A 7,652-nucleotide genomic window follows, 5' to 3' on the forward strand; every position below is an offset into this window, starting at 1 on the left:
CTAATCAAATCTTTCGTCTCCTTAGACAGCTTACCGGTATCCTCTCTAACTCTCCTACCGCCTACTTCTACCGCACACTCAGTAATGATATCTCTGAAGTTATTGTTCATTGCTTCTAGGGTAATGTCGTCATCCTCGGTTAGAGCTGAGTATCTATTCTGTAGCGAGATCCTGAATTCTTCTGCCCTCCCCCTCACCGCTAATTCATTGATGGGTTTCTTTCTTACTCATCCGTTGCGTTCCTTCTTCAGATTTAGGCTAATTCGGGACCTCACCATTCTTTGGTCACTGCAATCGCACTTTCCCGATATCTCTACATCTTGCACAATGGCGGGGGTTGAACACATTATGAAGTCAAATTCATTTTTAGTCTCCCCGTTAGGACTTAAACATGTCCATTTCCGGTTCTTCCGTTTGCTGAATAAGGTATTCATGATTCTTAAGTTATTGCGCTCAGCAAACTCAACTAGTAACTCCCCCCTGCTATTTATATAACAAATGCCATAGTCCCCTACTGCCTGGTCTCCTGCCTACTTTTTGCCTACCTTGGCATTGAAGTTGCCCATTAGTACAGTATACTGCGTCTTTACTTTTCGCATTGCCGATTCTACATGTTCGTAGAAGCTTTCAACTGCCTGGTCATCATAACTACATGTAGGTGAATAGGCCTGTACAACCTTCAGTTTATACCGCTTATTAGGCCTAATTACGATGACTGCCACCCTCTCATTAATACTATAGATTTCATCTATATTACCCGCTATATATTTATTGACAAGGAAACCTACTCCTAGTTGTCGCCTCTCTGGTAAGCCTCGATAACACAGTACATGCCCATCCTTCAGTACAGTACATGCTTCATTCGGCCTCCTAACCTCACTAAGCCCTATGGCATCCCAGTTGATACCTTCTAGTTCCTCTAACAGCACTGGTAAACTAGCTTCACTAGCTAGGGTTTTAATATTAAACGTTGCCAAGGTCAGTTTCCAATGGCGGCCTGTCCAGCGGAGCCAAAAGTTCTTAGCACCCCCTGCAGCGTCACAGGTCTGACCGCGGCCGTGGTCGTGACTGAGGGCCGGGGTTTTATGGAGCTTATCATGAGAGGTTGTGGCCAATTACTGCACCAGGGTGGCTAACTCCTGTTCTGGTGAGGGAGTGCGTTGCAGGAGGTGTTCACCGGCATCAGGTCGCACACCAAACCTGTTTATGCAATTCCATCGACACGCGGATTTCTTTTTTTTTAAATCCGGTGGAAAATTGCGCGGCACCGGGATTTGAACCCCGGTCCTCTTGAATGCGAGGCGGATGTTCTACCGCCACCGCTGCACCTTCTCCTCGTAGCGCGGTCATTTCAGGTTTTCCCCAAGGTACAGTCCTGGGACCCTTGCTTTTCCTGATATACATTAACGATCTTCCTTCCAATATTTCATCTAGTATCCGTTTATTTGCGGATGACTGTGTAATTTATCACCAAATCACTAACAGTACTGACGTTGGCATTGTTCAACAAGATCTTAACCAAATCGAAGCGTGGTGCAAACGTTGGTTAATGTCTCTTATTATTTCCAAAACATGTTTAATTTCGTTCCATCGTCGACAATTGCATACTCCTTCTAAATACGCTCTTTTAGTTCTGAAGTGTCATCCGTCTCTTCCTGTAAGTACTTGGGTATCACTGTAACGCAAAGCTTAACATGGTCATCTCATGACATGAACATCGGTAATGAGGCTAGTCGTACCCCTGGTTTCATACAGCGCAATCTACGTTTTGCCACCCCATCCATCAAATCATTAGCATACCTAACTTTTGTCCGTCCTAAACTAGAATATGCTTCATCAATATGGGATCCTCACCAGTCTAACCTCTCTTTACCATTAGAAACAAATACAAAATCGTGCTATCCGTTTCATTTATTCTGACTATTCATACTACACTAGTGTGTCTGCTTTAAAATCTAGAGCTAATTTACCTAGCCTTGAAATCCGACGGAAAATTTTCCAATTGTGCCTTTTTCATATGTTTTATCATTCATCTTTAGGAGAATCAGTCATATCACCTGCTTTTCGCCTCTCCAGCCGTATTAATCACCATAAGATCGTGTACGCCCCCTCCGCAAGAACTACCGCTCATTCTTGATCTTTTTTCGTCACGTCATCCAGGGACTGGAATGATCTACCACAGGACACCGTGCATCATGTCAACGCCATCCATTTTAAGAACGCTATCAAGACCATTGTTGTTTAACTAGCATGCCCATCCCTCTTGTAGTATGCCTTTGAGGTATCAAATAAATAAATAAATGTCTCGATAGGTGTTGGGGTGACCTCGGCGTAAGTCATGAAAGCCATAACAAGTCACAGAAGTCGGCGTATATCAGCGGAGCGGCGACAGATGATGACGGATAAGAGACGGGACTGCCTCAGCAATATGCCCTTAAATTACTTGACTGAGAAGGGGGCCAAATACATCTGTTCTTGATGGCTAGGCAGAAGTGAAAGCTGACGTGCCACCCCTTCATAAACGAAATTTTCATCTTCTGCAACAGAGAAGAGCTGTCGGTTGCAGGCGTTAGTCCGGCGAGCGATTCCAGTTGAGCTGAGTGCTGACGAGTCAGCACCCTTTGCTAGCGCAGCTCCTAGAAGCTCTGGTATTTCGTAAAAACGTATGCAACGGGTATGCAAGTCACGGGCTAGCAACATCCGAAAGGCGTCGTCTACAGCTTTCAAGATGTGATTTATCTTGTCAGCTTCGACTTCACATGTTTGCATAATTCGACGACATATTCTATGTAGCCTACAAAGCTTTCGCCCGTCTGCTGCTACCGTTCACGTTACCGCTGTTCAGCGCCAAGTTTCCTGACTTTCGGGCAGCCAAACACTTCTGAGAATTTGGGTTTGAAGGCTGTGTATTTTCGGTATATCCCTTCGTGGTTCCAGCACCACAATTTAGCGACGCAGGTAAGATAAAATATGGCGTTGTTCAGCTTTGTGCCGTCGTCTCACGTTTTGTAGAGGCTCGTTCGTTCGTAGGATGTGTAGGATGATATGCTCATCGGTCTCACTGAAGGTAATCGGATCCCGCTGGCGAACGGAGCCGGCACAGCTGACAGCATAGCTTCGTGTATAGAGTCCTCAGGCATCGTGGGTGTCAGAAGAGCGCGGCTAGGAAGCTCCACGACTGATGTTCTTACCCAACGACTCCACCAAATGTAGGATGTGGGTTTACTCGTGAGTACTATTTGCGTTGCTATTTTGGTTAAGAGTAGCATTTCTTCATGTGTGATACCTGATATTGGTGATTATCACGAAATTCTCATTTGTGAAGTAGATTTCTTCGGAAACCGGGTCATTGTTATTGGTGTATATAGAAAATCTGGCGCACACCTTGATTTTGTGCACTGCCTGCATAATCACCTACGTACGTTAAGAAAACGCAGTTTTGTAATCGCTGGAGATTTCAATCTTCCGTACGTCAAATGCAATACAATGGCTGCAGGAACTAGTGATGTTAAAAGCACCGAAGCTCTGCTTGACATGCTGCTTGCATTTGACCTAACCCAGATAGTAGATTCCCCTACACGTGCTCCAACTGAGGAGTCTGTTCTAGATTTAGCTTTTTTTCCCAATAGCATACACAGCTACAACACAGATGTACTCGAGGGTTGCCTTCTTCCAAGCTTTTCAAAACCTACCACAGAAAATACATCACTGCAAAAACTTTACGTTGGCTGACCATGTTAGTATTATCCATTACTTGGAAGATTCCTTGTAGACATTTCACTCCAATGGCATTAGCACCCTTTGGAGAAATTTCTGGTTCATTTGCATTACTGTATGCGAAACTTCATCCCCAGTGAACCTACTCGCCCGCAAAAATATTTTACTGAAGCGAAAAAAGGTTGCCAGGACAAACCCTCCGATTTCAAGAGAAATATTCCATTTAAGAAGTAAAATCAGGCGCTGTCGTATAAATAAATCTGCCAACTCAGCATTTGTTGTGCACCTTAAGCCATCTCTAGGCACTAAATTGCTCGAAAGTAGGAACCGTTACTTTACGGAAACACTTGGACGTTTCGTAACAGAAAATCCAGGGAGGTTCTGGTAGTGTCTTTCCCGCAAAGGTAATTGAAACCTCGACAAATTCGTTCTGGATGCCCACACGGTCACCAATAAAAACGAGATAGCAAATGTTTTCAGTCGATATTTCCAAAGCATATTTTACAGAAACGATGAAATAAACACTGCTACTCATGGCAGTTCAAGTGCAGTTAATTTCAATATAACCAGAGAAGGTGCTACAAACGTACCTATGCGTCTTTAACATAAGAAAGCATCGGGACAGGATGACATTTCAAATTTCTTTCTCAAGACGTACGCTGAATTTCTACCATCATATTTAGTAATACTATATGAACAATCCATGGAGACTTGCACCGCACCCGATGAATGGAAAGTTTCAAAGGTCGTTCCTAAGACGTTATTAATTACCGTCCTATCTCATTAACATCTTCCGTTTGCAAACTCAAGAACGGATATTGCTTCTCAACTGAATAGATCTCTGGAACTGAATGAAATATTAACCAAGACACAACATTACTTCGACGAGGTTTTTCCAAAGCTACCCAATTAGTTACAACATTCGATGAAATTTCTGAAATCATAGATATTTGAGGAGAAGTTGACATTGTTTTCCCAGATTACTCTAAAGCCTTCGATACAGTGCCTCACAATAACCTGATCACTAAAATGCAAATGATTGGCGTGCCTAGTAAAATTATACATTGTGTATCTTCTTATCTCACAAAGCGCAAACAGTTCATTACTGTTTAGGGTGTTCAATATTGTTTAATAGATGTTAATTCTGGTTCCCCAGGATTCGGTTCTAAGGCCCACACTGTTTAATATCTGCATAAATGATCTGGTAGAAGCACTTGAACCAAAAGGTTCGATTAAATTATTTGCCGATGACAGCATAATTTAAAAAAATATTAAATCCGTTTATGATCAAATAACTGTAAACAAAAATTTGCAATTTTGCAACGATGGTGCAATGAATGGGCGATGGCCAATAACTTTGGGAAAACTGTTGTACCTAGCAATACAAAAAAAAATAATTAAATTGCAATTTTAGTATAACATATCTATAAACCTATTCAGGCAAGTAAATGGCTATAAGTACTTAGGCGTCACGATTACCTCCAGAATAAATTGAACAAAGAACATGGACTGTATATGCTCTACAGCACGTAAAAAGCTGGGGGTTTTAAAACATCGCATGGGGGAGTGCCCAAGCCTATTAAACTTTGAAGCATACAAAGCTTATATCAGGCCCACACTTGAATATGCCTGTGTGGCATGGGACCCTTATAGGTTAAGTGACACCCAAAAAGTTGAGAATATTCAACACTCAGCAACCAATTTTATTTACATTCAGTTATACCTAGAAAGAATTGGCACAGATATCAAAGCTAACGATGGAACGAAGAATGGTAGGGGTAACATTAAGAGATAGAAAGCGTGCAGAGTGGGTCAGAGAAATAACTCAAGTTACCGACATTCTAGTGGAACTTAAGAAGAAGAAATGGACATGGGCAGGACATGTAGTGCGAAGAGAGGATAACCGATGGTCGCTGAGGGTAACAAACTGGATTCCAAGGGAAGGAAAGCGTAGCAGAGGGCGGCAGAAAGTTAGGTGGGCGGATGAGGTTAAGAAGTTCGCAGGGGTCAAGTGGATGCAGCTAGCACAGAACCGGGTTAAGTGGAGAAATATGGGAGAGGCCTTCGCCCTGCAGTGGGTATAATCAGGCTGATGATGATGATGATGATGATCAAAGCTAATCAATAAGCACAAGGTGGCCGATATAAGGATGTATACCATGGAGAAAATTGAGCATACTGTAAAGAAAGGGGAAAGCCTAAAAGCGGTGAAGAAAAAATTGGGCTGAGGCAAAAATCACATGTATCGCTAAGGGAGAAGGCGGGCAACGTAGTCAAAGTAGCCAAGGAGTTCTATACTGATCTCTACAGTAGCAAAAGTAGTCAGGACAGTAATGAGATTAGCGGTAAGGAAAAAGTCAGACGTTTCACCAGTGACGAAGGATGAGGTTAAGAAAGCAATTGAAACTATGAAAAGGGGGAAAGCAGCTGGAGAGGATCAGGTAACTATAGATTTGTTGAATGACGGGGGGATATCGTACTAGGAAAACTGGCCACCCTGTATACCCAGGGCTTGGTGTCATCGAAGGTACCGGAGCTAAAGAAGAACGCAAACATTATTCTCATTTATAAGAAAAGGGACGCTGAAGACCTTAAAAATTAGACGAATCAGCTTACTGGTGTTACATATAAGGTATTTTCTAAGGTAATCGCTAATAGAATCAGGACAACCTTAGACTGCAATCAAGCAAAGGATGAAGCAGGCTTTCGAAAACAGTACTCCACTACTGATCATATCGATACCATCAACCAGGTGACAGAAAAATGCTCGAAATGTAACCAGCCCTTATACAGAGCATTCATCAATTACTAACGAGAAGTTGACTCGGTAGAAACCTTGGCGGTGATGCAGGCATTGCGAAATCAGGGGGTAGACGTGCCGTACGTCACAGTGCTGGAATATATATATTATGGCTGCACAGCAACTATAGTTCCCCATAAAGAAAGTAACAAAATTCCCATAAATAAATGTGTTAGGCAAGGAGACACGATCTCCTCAGTAATATTCACAGCTTGCTTAGAGGAAGTATTCAGAAACTTGAAATGGGAGCAGTTAGGTATAACAGTAGGTGGAGAACACCTCAGTAGTCTGCGATTTGCTGATGACCTTGCCTTACTAAGTAGCTTAGGAGATGAACCCCAGGGCTTCATCTGCAAAGAATGATTGGTGACCTAGACAGGAAAAGTAGAAAGGTACACTCTAAATACAGTAACTATATTATAACTTTTAGATGTCAGTAACCGATGTAGCAAATATTACAAGTAACCAGTTATCATGCTTTGGTCATGTTTTATTTATTTTTGAACAGACTAAATTAAGTTACAACGGCCTATTTTCAATCATTTCAAAGGTTACCATCAAATTACTGCCATGTAACTTTTGCACAGTAACCTATGAGCAGCTTGGTAACATATGTGCCGACCAGACGGGAGATATGCCCATAGAGACACACGTGCGCACACGCGCGGCGCGTGACCTACGTTTTTGAAAAATGGCGTCATTTGCCGAACGGTTGGCTGCGTTGCACGCGGGAGTCTGGACGGCGGGGAAGCCCGAACGTTATGACGTGGTGGCTCCTGCGCCGTTAGCGCAGTCAGTTCGAGAGTTTCAAAGTTCTCATGAACCACGCCGTTGGCTGGTGGCATTTCTTGTGTGCATTGTTTGGGGATATATAGAAATCTTTGGGCCTGTGTACGTACTACGACGACTTTGCCTTGCTAAGTAACTCGGGGGATGAACTGCAAATAATGATTGATCATCTAGACAGGAAAATTAGAAAGGTAGGCTTAAAAATCAATATGCAGAAGACTAAGGTAATGTTCAACAGCCTCGGGAAGGAACAGCAGTTTACGTTAGGTAGTGAAGCACTGGAAGTAGTAGGCGAATATGTCCACTTAGGACAGGGAGTAACTGCAGATCTGGACCATGAGAAAAG

The sequence above is a fragment of the Amblyomma maculatum genome, chromosome 11 (genome assembly GCF_055883805.1).
Source record: "Amblyomma maculatum isolate TAMU_Amacu chromosome 11, ASM5588380v1, whole genome shotgun sequence".
Taxonomy (NCBI): domain Eukaryota; kingdom Metazoa; phylum Arthropoda; class Arachnida; order Ixodida; family Ixodidae; genus Amblyomma; species Amblyomma maculatum.